General features: G+C 46.6%; 1 protein-coding gene across 5 annotated transcripts in view; it reads right to left on the bottom strand.

Annotated features, from left to right (window-relative positions):
- Nucleotides 1-13,402, bottom strand: part of LOC136588076 (zinc finger protein 84-like) — a 130,682-nt gene that overhangs the window by 21,205 nt on the left and 96,075 nt on the right. For 2 of the 5 annotated variants that reach the window (XM_066587007.1, XM_066587005.1), the window contains exon 1: nucleotides 1,375-1,510. The exons of 2 other annotated variants lie outside the window; for them this stretch is intronic. The gene's annotated coding sequence lies outside the window, so the exon portion shown is untranslated. Of the gene's footprint in view, nucleotides 1-1,374; nucleotides 1,511-13,402 lie in introns of those variants that run through there. One more of the 5 variants, XM_066587008.1, reaches the window with a different exon arrangement.

Raw genomic sequence — 13,402 nt, 5'->3', positions numbered from 1 at the left:
GTACCCTGTTGTACCACCCATAGCTTGGATACAAGATGTGAAACGGGCGGGCATGGAGGCTCTAGTACCCTGTTGTACCGCCTCTAGCTTGGATACAACATGTGAAACGGGCGGGCATGGAGGCTCTAGTACCCTGTTGTACCGCCTCTAGCTTGGATACAAGATGTGAAACGGGCAGGCATGGAGGCTCTAGTACCCTGTTGTACCGCCCATAGCTTGGATACAAGATGTGATATGGGCAGGCATGGAGGCTCTAGTACCCTGTTGTACCGCCTCTAGCTTGGATACAAGATGTGATACAAGTGATCATGGAGGCTTTAGTACCCTGTTGTACCGCCTCTAGCTTGGATACAAGATGTGATACGGGCGGGCATGGAGGCTCTAGTACCCTGTTGTACCACCTCTAGCTTGGATGCAAAATGTGATAGGCGGGCATGGAGGCTCTAGTACCCTGTTGTACCGCCTCTAGCTTGGATACAAGATGTGATACGGGCGGGCATGGAGGCTCTAGTACCCTGTTGTACCACCTCTAGCTTGGATACAAAATGTGATACAGGCGGGCATGGAGGCTCTAGTACCCTGTTGTACCGCCTCTAGCTTGGATACAAGATGTGATACGGGCGGGCATGGAGGCTCTAGTACACTGTTGTACCACCTCTAGCTTGGATACAAAATGTGCTGCAGAGGGCATGAAGGCTCTAGTACACTGTTGTACCGCCTCTAGCTTGGATACAAGATGTGATACAAAACCTGTATGCCTCCATGCTCGTATGTATCCAATGGCATCAGTCGGTCCTCTCTACTGGTGGTCTGTAGGGGGCGTCCTGAGCCCGGTCACCTTGTGTGCCGCCAACACCCCCTAATAGTCTGGTCAGAACGGCTGCTGGGGGACAATTCATGGATACGACCATCCCAATGATGCGCCCCCCTCTGGTAACGGGGTGACATCTCTTCTCTGCCTTATAGAGGCGTCTAGTGGCCAACAAGCTCTACAAGCAGAAGAAGAGGTCACTGCACACAAGGAGCCTCCGAGAGCCTCTTATAGACCAAGGGGGGGAACCACAAGACCCTCCATCTAATCACCACAACTCCCATCATCTACAGATCTGCCTGAGATGGAACCGCAGGACAGGGCTGCAGCAGAGCGACACCTCCTTCTGGGGGCGCTATTGTTTGTGACAAAGAATGTATTAATGGAAATATGAAGAAAAAAATTAAAAACACCCAGAAAATAATATAAATGAAGAAAATGTCAGTATAATGAGTGGAGGGATAGAAGGCGCCCCCTGCCGAGGGCTGCTGGTGGGGAGACCCCTCATACACCGGGCACCCCCTTCCCCCCTCTACTGACCGCCACCCACTGACATCACTTACCTCGGGATATTTTATTATTCTCTAGCTCTCAAATCCTAAGCTCACAGGAAGCGGAAGTGGCCTGCAGACAAGTGCTTCCCAGGGCTGCGTTCCACCTCATGCCTTGGTTTGCGTTCCATGACAGGGGAATCCGTGCGGCCGGCATATTAACATTCTCCACAACACTTCTGCCCTATTCAGCAATTCCAGCAACCTGATTGGTTGTTTGGTGAATCAGCCAATCAGGTTGCTGGAATTGCTGTCTAGGGCAGAAGTGTTGTGGAGAATGTTAATATGTCCTCCCCCCAGCGGCAGTCCCCGTCATTACTGGTGTGGCGATATCATCATAGGACCTCTATCTATACAGCTGCGGGGGCTCCGGCCTGAGGACCCCAAACACTGCTGGAGGGTCTGTAACCCCTTCACTGCTGGAGGGTCCAGCCTGAGGACCCCAAACACTGCTGGAGGGTCTGTAACCCCTTCACTGCTGGAGGGTCTTTATAACCCCTTCACTGCTGGAGGCTCCAGCCTGAGGACCCCAAACACTGCTGGAGGGTCTGTAACCCCTTCACTGCTGGAGGCTCCAGCCTGAGGACCCCAAACACTGCTGGAGGGTCTGTAACCCCTTCACTGCTGGAGGCTCCAGCCTGAGGACCCCAAACACTGCTGGACGGTCTGTAACCCCTTCACTGCTGGAGGCTCCAGCCTGAGGACCCCAAACACTGCTGGAGGGTCTGTAACCCCTTCACTGCTGGAGGCTCCAGCCTGAGGACCCCAAACACTGCTGGACGGTCTGTAACCCCTTCACTGCTGGAGGCTCCAGCCTGAGGACCCCAAACACTGCTGGAGGGTCTGTAACCCCTTCACTGCTGGGGGCTCCAGCCTGAGGACCCCAAACACTGCTGGAGGGTCTGTAACCCCTTCACTGCTGGAGGCTCCGGCCTGAGGACCCCAAACACTGCTGGTGGGTCTGTAACCCCTTCACTGCTGGAGGCTCCAGCCTGAGGACCCCAAACACTGCTGGAGGGTCTGTAACCCCTTCACTGCTGGAGGCTCCGGCCTGAGGACCCCAAACACTGCTGGAGGGTCTGTAACCCCTTCACTGCTGGAGGCTCCGGCCTGAGGACCCCAAACACTGCTGGTGGGTCTGTAACCCCTTCACTGCTGGAGGCTCCAGCCTGAGGACCCCAAACACTGCTGGAGGGTCTGTAACCCCTTCACTGCTGGGGGCTCCAGCCTGAGGACCCCAAACACTGCTGGAGGGTCTGTAACCCCTTCACTGCTGGAGGCTCCGGCCTGAGGACCCCAAACACTGCTGGAGGGTCTGTAACCCCTTCACTGCTGGAGGCTCCGGCCTGAGGACCCCAAACACTGCTGGAGGGTCTGTAACCCCTTCACTGCTGGAGGCTCCGGCCTGAGGACCCCAAACACTGCTGGTGGGTCTGTAACCCCTTCCCTGCTGGAGGCTCCGGCCTGAGGACCCCAAACACTGCTGGAGGGTCTGTAACCCCTTCACTGCTGGGGGCTCCAGCTTGAGGACCCCTAACACTACTGGAGGGTCTGTAACCCCTTCACTGCTGGAGGCTCCAGCCTGAGGACCCCTTCACTGCTGGAGGGTCTGTAACCTCTTCTCTGCCGGAGGGTCTGTAACCCCTTCACTGCTGCAGAGGAGACCCCCTCACACCGCAGGCACACTGGAGGACAGTGATAATACTTCGGCCTCCTGCAGACGGGTCGGAGTACGGAGCGGGATTCCGCCTCTGGATTCTGCAGCAAATCCAGTCCATAGCATGCTATGAGAAAACACGATTTCCGGCCCACGAGCCGAAATCAATTACGATTTTTCACTCCCGGGGGAGAATTTACAGCATGCTGCGATTTTGTGCGGGCTACACATGGCCGGCTTCCGTTAAAGTCAATGGAAGCCGTCCGTCCCGCGCCCGTATCATCATTGCAGAATGGCTGCAGGAGCCGCGTCATCACCATAGCGACGGCACAGCGTCCTCTCAACTGTGCAAGCAGCGGCCAGTGCTTCGGCCGGCACATTCGGAGCAGTGAAGGCCAAGTCATCGCCATAGCGACGGTGCGGCAGCCTCTGTACTGTGCATGTGCAGGCCGGCGCTCCAGCCTGCACATTCGCCACAGAGGAAAAGACCAACGGAGTGGTAAGCTGGGGTCACCGGGTCCGACCCGCCCGTTTGCAGGTGGCCTTAGGCTGGGTTCACACAGGGCGGATTCGCCGCAGAAATTTCATCTGGAATTTCGCTAATCCCGTGATTAGCCAGCTATGTGGGCGAGATTTGTCAAAAATATCGTCCACACGGGTCGGCCAATCCATCGTGGCAAAGCCGGTGCTGTGGCGCAGAGTTCCCCGGCCGCAGCATATCAATTTTTTTTTTCTGTTGCGGTTGCGCTCTCCTCTATGGGAGCGCCGGCCGCAACGGAAAAGCATCCGGCCAAGCCGCTCCAAAACCCCGCAGCTAAGTGCTCCTGGTTTTTGAAGCAGCGCTTTCACAGCATTTTTTCCCTGCGGCCAAACTGCAAGATCCCACCCTGTGCGACCTTAACGTGACCAGATTTTGCTAGGGACAGAGGGGTGTGGTCAGGGGCGGGGCTTATCACGACATATGATTTTAACTCCGTCGTTATAAAAAGTACACGGCCGCTTCAAAAAAGACCGGGAGCAAATTCTGCATTTCTGCATCCAAAAACCTCGAAATCTGTACCATTGAGGCGAATTTTGACTGAAAATTAGCCGCGGATCCACTATTTGGCGCTCCTCCTCACCTCCTCCGCAGGCTTCCGCTGTCACGCACCCTGGATTCCGAATCCTAGCGGCCTGTAGTGGCCTCACCTGACCAGCGATGCCGCACCTGAGCTGGCCGCTAGGACCAGAAGCCGGGGAGCGCTGATAGCGGGAAGCCTACGGAGGAGGTGAGGGGGAGCGGCGCATTGTATGACAGTTGTGGGGGCGCGGATGATTTTCAGTCACAATTCGCACCAGGGGTACAGATTTTGACAGTTTTTTTGGATACAGAATTTCCCATGCATATTTCTGCTGTGGACATTCCTCAGCATGTCGGCCACGTGTAAACGTACCCTAAGGGCGCTTTCACATGACAGTTTTTGTGTTCAGTATTTTGGGAGCCAAAACCAGGAGTGGGTCCAAAATACGGAAGACGTGCAAATCTTTCCATTATACTTTCTATCCACTCCTGGTTTTGGCTCATAAAACACTAAATACAAAAAGTGTCAAGTGAAAGCGCCCTTAGTCAGCTTGATTCATGCTGCCACGTGCAGAGTGGCCCCAGTAGTAATAGTGTCCTCCCCAGTGCCCTCAGTAATAACAATGACCCCCGCAGTGGCCCTCAGTAGTAATAGTGTCACCCACAATGCCCCCAATAGTAACAGTGACCCCCACAGTGGCCCTCAATAGTAATAGTGTCCTCTATAGTAGCCCCAGTAGTAACAGTGCCCCCCACAGTGGCCTTCAGTAGTAAGTGTACCCCACAGTGGACCTCAGTAGTAATAGGGACCCCCACAGTGGTCTCAATAGTAAGTGACCCCCACAATGACCTTGGTAGAAATATTGTCCCCCATAGTGGCCCCAGTAGTAAATGTGACCCTACACAGTGGACTGAGTAGTAATAGTGACCCCCACAGTAGCCTCAGTAGTAATAGTGACCTCACAGGGGCCTCAGTAGTAATAGTGACCTCACAGGGGCCTCAGTAGTAATGGTTACCACCAGTAGTAATAGTGTCCCCCACAGTGGCTACAGTAGTAATAGTGACCCCAGAGTAACACCAGTAGTAATAGTGTCACACACAGTGCCCTCAGTAGTAACAGTGACCCCCACAGTGGCCTCAGTGCTAATACTATTACTAAAGGGGCTGATATAGGGGACACTATTACTAATAGTGTCCCTTACATCGACCCCAGTAGTAACAGTTACCCCTACAGTAGTAGTAGAGCCCCCATGAAACCAATATACTTACCCACTTCCTAGTCTTCTCTTCTTGGCGCTGCTGTGGTAGGAAGTGTGTGTGCACCTGCAGCAGCGCCTCCTGCCTTCTCCACTCCTCTTGCGGAACTAAAAAGGAGAGTTGAAGGAGAGGGACAGGAAGATCTCGGAGGCACACACTGCTGTCAGCGTGTGCATCCGCCACGGCTCCACAACGTGATTACCAGCTGGGGAGCTGCAGTGACCAGACTTTCCAAAAGCGGGACAAATGTCCCAAAAGTGGGACAAATGGCTGCACCAGCAGAAAGCGGGACACAGGGTCCCAAATCGGGACTGTCCCGCCTAAGGCCTCCTTCACACGGGCGACAAAGTCGCGTGATTTTGTATCATTGCTACGATGCGACAAATCGCATGTATTTGCCCATGGTTTCCTATGGGTTCCTTCACACATGAGATGTTTTGTAGCATGCTACAAAACGACACACAAACCTCGCAGGTCCAGCGATATGCCCGCGACTCACGAGGTTTTGTAGCCCATGTTTCTCTATGGATCCTTCCTCTCTGTTGCATCGCATCGCACAAAAACGCGGTTTGCATGCAATGCGATGCAACTTTGACAGTATCAGATGCTACAAAGTTGCGTGATTTTGTAGCGTCACATACGACTTTGTAGCGCTACAAAATCGCGGTATTGTTGCGAGAAAATCGCAGCGATATCGTACGCTGCAGTGATGCAATATCGCTGCGATTTTCTCGCAGCGATGCGGTGTCGCCCATGTGACGGTGGCCTAAATCGACACGTCTGGTCACCTTATAATGCTATATATAGCAGCAGGGGGGGAACATTATACACTGAGCCCTGTAGTATGTATAGTATATATATAGCAGCAGGGGGGAACATTATACACTGAGCCCTGTAGTATGTATAGTATATATAGCAGGAGGGGACACATTATACACTGAGCCCTGTAGTATGTATAGTATATATAGCAGGAGGGGGCACATTATACACTGAGCCCTGTAGTATGTGCAGTATATATAGCAGCAGGGGGGGGGGAACATTATACACTGAGCCCTGTAGTATGTATAGTATATATAGCAGGAGGGGGACACATTATACACTGAGCCCTGTAGTATGTATAGTATATATAGCAGGAGGGGGACACATTATACACTGAGCCCTGTAGTATGTATAGTGTATATATAGCAGCAGGGGGGGGAACATTATACACTGAGCCCTGTAGTATGTATAGTATATATAGCAGGAGGGGGACACATTATACACTGAGCCCTGTAGTATGTATAGTATATTTAGCAGGGGGGGGAACATTATACACTGAGCCCTGTAGTATGTATAGTATATATAGCAGGAGGGGGACACATTATACACTGAGCCCTGTAGTATGTATAGTATATATAGCAGGAGGGGGACACATTATACACTGAGCCCTGTAGTATGTATAGTATATATAGCAGGAGGGGGACACATTATACACTGATCCCTGTAGTATGTATAGTATATATAGCAGGAGGGGGACACATTATACACTGAGCCCTGTAGTATGTATAGTATATATAGCAGGAGGGGGACACATTATACACTGAGCCCTGTAGTATGTATAGTATATATAGCAGGAGGGGACACATTATACACTGAGCCCTGTAGTATGTATAGTATATATAGCAGGAGGGGGACACATTATACACTGAGCCCTGTAGTATGTATAGTATATATAGCAGGAGGGGACACATTATACACTGAGCCCTGTAGTATGTATAGTATATATAGCAGGAGGGGACACATTATACACTGAGCCCTGTAGTATGTATAGTATATATAGCAGGAGGGGACACAATATACACTGATCCCTGTAGTTTGTATAGTATATATAGCAGGAGGGGACACATTATACACTGATCCCTGTAGTATGTATAGTATATATAGCAGCAGGGGGGGGGGGAACATTATACACTGAGCCCTGTAGTATGTATAGTATATATAGCAGGAGGGGGACACATTATACACTGAGCCCTGTAGTATGTATAGTATATATAGCAGGAGGGGGACACATTATACACTGAGCCCTGTAGTATGTATAGTATATTTAGCAGGGGGGGGAACATTATACACTGAGCCCTGTAGTATGTATAGTATATATAGCAGGAGGGGGACACATTATACACTGAGCCCTGTAGTATGTATAGTATATATAGCAGGAGGGGGACACATTATACACTGAGCCCTGTAGTATGTATAGTATATATAGCAGTAGGGACACATTATACACTGATCCCTGTAGTATGTATAGTATATATAGCAGGAGGGGGACACATTATACACTGAGCCCTGTAGTATGTAGAGTATATATAGCAGGAGGGGGACACATTATACACTGAGCCCTGTAGTATGTATAGTATATATAGCAGGAGGGGACACATTATACACTGAGCCCTGTAGTATGTATAGTATATATAGCAGGAGGGGGACACATTATACACTGAGCCCTGTAGTATGTATAGTATATATAGCAGGAGGGGACACATTATACACTGAGCCCTGTAGTATGTATAGTATATATAGCAGGAAAGAGGCACATTAAACACTGAGCCCTGTAGTATGTATAGTATATATAGCAGGAGGGGGACACATTATACACTGATCCCTGTAGTATGTATAGTATATATAGCAGGAGGGACACGTTATACACTGAGCCCTGTAGTATCTATAGTATATATAGCAGCAGGGGGGGGGGGCATTATACACTGATCCCTGTAGTATGTATAGTATATATAGCAGGAGGAGTACATTATACACTGATCCCTGTAGTATGTATAGTATATATAGCAGGAGGAGTACATTATACACTGAGCCCTGTAGTATGTATAGTATATATAGCAGGAGGAGGACACATTATACACTGATCCCTGTAGTATGTATAGTATATATAGCAGGAGGAGTACATTATACACTGATCCCTGTAGTATGTATAGTATATATAGCAGGAGGGGGACACATTATACACCGATCCCTGTAGTATGTATAGTATATATAGCAGGAGGGGACACATTATACACTGAGCCCTGTAGTATGTATAGTATATATAGCAGGAGGGGACACATTATACACTGAGCCCTGTAGTATGTATAGTATATATAGCAGGAGTGGGACATTATACAGTGAGCCCTGTAGTATGTATAGTATATATAGCAGGAGGGGACACATTGTACACTGAGCCCTGTAGTATGTACAGTATATATAGCAGGAGGGACACATTATACACTGAGCCCTGTAGTATGTATAGTATATATAGCAGGAGGGGGACACATTATACACTGAGCCCTGTAGTATGTACAGTATATATAGCAGGAGGGACACATTATACACTGAGCCCTGTAGTATGTATAGTATATATAGCAGGAGGGGGACACATTATACACTGAGCCCTGTGGTATGTACAGTATATATAGCAGGAGGGGGCACATTATACACTGATCCCTGTAGTATATATAGTATATATAGCAGGAGGGGACACATTATACACTGATCCCTGTAGTTTGTATAGTATATATAGCAGGAGGGACACATTATACACTGAGCCCTGTAGTATGTATAGTATATATAGCAGGAGGCGGAACATTATACACTGAGCCCTGTAGTTTGTATAGTATATATAGCAGGAGGGACACATTATACACTGAGCCCTGTAGTATGTATAGTATATATAGCAGGAGAGGGGACACATTATACACTGAGCCCTGTAGTATGTATAGTATATATAGCAGGAGGGGACACATTATACACTGAGCCCTGTAGTATGTATAGTATATATAGCAGGAGGGGGACACATTATACACTGAGCCCTGTAGTATGTATAGTATATATAGCAGGAGGGGACACATTATACACTGAGCCCTGTAGTATGTATAGTATATATAGCAGGAGGGGGACACATTATACACTGAGCCCTGTAGTATGTATAGTATATATAGCAGGAGGGGACACATTATACACTGAGCCCTGTAGTATGTATAGTATATATAGCAGGAAAGAGGCACATTAAACACTGAGCCCTGTAGTATGTATAGTATATATAGCAGGAGGGGGACACATTATACACTGATCCCTGTAGTATGTATAGTATATATAGCAGGAGGGACACGTTATACACTGAGCCCTGTAGTATCTATAGTATATATAGCAGCAGGGGGGGGGGGCATTATACACTGATCCCTGTAGTATGTATAGTATATATAGCAGGAGGAGTACATTATACACTGATCCCTGTAGTATGTATAGTATATATAGCAGGAGGAGTACATTATACACTGAGCCCTGTAGTATGTATAGTATATATAGCAGGAGGAGGACACATTATACACTGATCCCTGTAGTATGTATAGTATATATAGCAGGAGGAGTACATTATACACTGATCCCTGTAGTATGTATAGTATATATAGCAGGAGGGGGACACATTATACACCGATCCCTGTAGTATGTATAGTATATATAGCAGGAGGGGACACATTATACACTGAGCCCTGTAGTATGTATAGTATATATAGCAGGAGGGGACACATTATACACTGAGCCCTGTAGTATGTATAGTATATATAGCAGGAGTGGGACATTATACAGTGAGCCCTGTAGTATGTATAGTATATATAGCAGGAGGGGACACATTGTACACTGAGCCCTGTAGTATGTACAGTATATATAGCAGGAGGGACACATTATACACTGAGCCCTGTAGTATGTATAGTATATATAGCAGGAGGGGGACACATTATACACTGAGCCCTGTAGTATGTACAGTATATATAGCAGGAGGGACACATTATACACTGAGCCCTGTAGTATGTATAGTATATATAGCAGGAGGGGGACACATTATACACTGAGCCCTGTGGTATGTACAGTATATATAGCAGGAGGGGGCACATTATACACTGATCCCTGTAGTATATATAGTATATATAGCAGGAGGGGACACATTATACACTGATCCCTGTAGTTTGTATAGTATATATAGCAGGAGGGACACATTATACACTGAGCCCTGTAGTATGTATAGTATATATAGCAGGAGGCGGAACATTATACACTGAGCCCTGTAGTTTGTATAGTATATATAGCAGGAGGGACACATTATACACTGAGCCCTGTAGTATGTATAGTATATATAGCAGGAGAGGGGACACATTATACACTGAGCCCTGTAGTATGTATAGTATATATAGCAGGAGGGACACATTATACACTGAGCCCTGTAGTTTGTATAGTATATATAGCAGGAGAGGGGACACATTATACACTGAGCCCTGTAGTATGTATAGTATATATAGCAGGAGAGGGGACACATTATACACTGAGCCCTGTAGTATGTATAGTATATATAGCAGGAGGGAACACATTATACACTGATCCCTGTAGTATGTATAGTATATATAGCAGGAGAGGGGACACATTATACACTGAGCCCTGTAGTATGTATAGTATATATAGCAGGAGGGAACACATTATACACTGATCCCTGTAGTATGTATAGTATATATAGCAGGAGGGACACATTATACACTGATCCCTGTAGTATGTATAGTATATATAGCAGGAGGGACACATTATACACTGATCCCTGTAGTATGTATAGTATATATAGCAGGAGGGGACACATTATACACTGAGCCCTGTAGTATGTATAGTATATATAGTAGGAGGAGGACACATTATACACTGAGCCCTGTAGTATGTATAGTATATATAGCTGGAGGGGGACACATTATACACTGAGCCCTGAAGTATGTATAGTATATATAGCTGGAGGGGGACACATTATACACTGATCGCTGTAGTATGTATAGTATATATAGCAAGAGGGGGCACATTAAACACTGAGCCCTGTACTATGTATAGTATATAAAGCAGCAGGGGAGGAACATTATACACTGAGCCCTGTAGTATGTATAGTATATATAGCAGGAGGGGGACACATTATACACTGATCCCTGTAGTATGTATAGTATATATAGCAGGAGGGGGCACATTAAACACTAAGCCCTGTACTATGTATAGTATATAAAGCAGCAGGGGGGGAACATTATACACTGAGCCCTGTAGTATGTATAGTATATATAGCAGAAGGGGACACATTATACACTGAGCCCTGTAGTATGTATAGTGTATATATAGCAGAAGGGGACACATTATACACTGAGCCCTGTAGTATGTATAGTATATATAGCAGGAGGGACACATTATACACTGATCCCTGTAGTATGTATAGTATATATAGCAGGAGGAGTACATTATACACTGATCCCTGTAGTATGTATAGTATATATAGCAGGAGGGGGCACATTATACACCGATCCCTGTAGTATGTATAGTATATATAGCAGGAGGAGTACATTATACACTGATCCCTGTAGTATGTATAGTATATATAGCAGGAGGGGACACATTATACACTGAGCCCTGTAGTATGTATAGTATATATAGCAGGAGTGGGACATTATACAGTGAGCCCTGTAGTATGTATAGTATATATAGCAGGAGGGGACACATTGTACACTGAGCCCTGTAGTATGTATAGTATATATAGCAGCAGGGGGGGAACATTATACACTGAGCCCTGAAGTATGTATAGTATATATAGCAGGAGGGGGACACATTATACACTGAGCCCTGTAGTATGTACAGTATATATAGCAGGAGGGACACATTATACACTGAGCCCTGTAGTATGTATAGTATATATAGCAGGAGGGGGACACATTATACACTGAGCCCTGTAGTATGTATAGTATATATAGCAGGAGGGGACACATTATACACTGAGCCCTGTAGTATGTACAGTATATATAGCAGGAGGGGGCACATTATACACTGATCCCTGTAGTATATATAGTATATATAGCAGGAGGGGACACATTATACACTGATCCCTGTAGTTTGTATAGTATATATAGCAGGAGGGACACATTATACACTGAGCCCTGTAGTATGTATAGTATATATAGCAGGAGGCGGAACATTATACACTGAGCCCTGTAGTATGTATAGTATATATAGCAGGAGAGGGGACACATTATACACTGAGCCCTGTAGTATGTATAGTATATATAGCAGGAGGGAACACATTATACACTGATCCCTGTAGTATGTATAGTATATATAGCAGGAGGGACACATTATACACTGATCCCTGTAGTATGTATAGTATATATAGCAGGATGGACACATTATACACTGATCCCTGTAGTATGTATAGTATATATAGCAGGAGGGGACACATTATACACTGAGCCCTGTAGTATGTACAGTATATATAGCAGGAGGGACACATTATACTCTGAGCCTTGAAGTATGTATAGTATATATAGCTGGAGGGGGACGCATTATACACTGATCCCTGTAGTATGTATAGTATATATAGCAGGAGGGGACACATTATACACTGCTCCCTGTAGTATGTATAATATATATAGCAGGAGGGGACACATTATACACTGAGCCCTGTAGTATGTACAGTATATATAGCAGGAGGGACACATTATACACTGAGCCCTGAAGTATGTATAGTATATATAGCTGGAGGGGGACACATTATACACTGCTCCCTGTAGTATGTATAATATATATAGCAGGAGGGGACACATTATACACTGAGCCCTGTAGTATGTACAGTATATATAGCAGGAGGGACACATTATACACTGAGCCCTGTAGTATGTATAGTATATATAGCAGGAGGGGACACATTATACACTGAGCCCTGTAATATGTACAGTATATATGGCAGGAGGGGGACACATTATACACTGAGCCCTGTAGTATGTATAGTATATATAGCAGGAGGGGGCACATTAAACACTGAGCCCTGTACTATGTATAGTATATAAAGCAGCAGGAGAGGAACATTATACACTGAGCCCTGTAGTATGTATAGTATATATAGCAGGAGGGGGACACATTATACACTGATCCCTGTAGTATGTATAGTATATATAGCAGGAGGGGGCACATTAAACACTAAGCCCTGTACTATGTATAGTATATAAAGCAGCAGGGGGGGAACATTATACAC

This window comes from Eleutherodactylus coqui, chromosome 13 (assembly GCF_035609145.1).
Source record: "Eleutherodactylus coqui strain aEleCoq1 chromosome 13, aEleCoq1.hap1, whole genome shotgun sequence".
Lineage (NCBI taxonomy): Eukaryota > Metazoa > Chordata > Amphibia > Anura > Eleutherodactylidae > Eleutherodactylus > Eleutherodactylus coqui.
The sequence above is the reverse complement of the archived record's forward strand: the minus strand, read 5'-3'. Positions and strand labels throughout refer to the sequence as shown.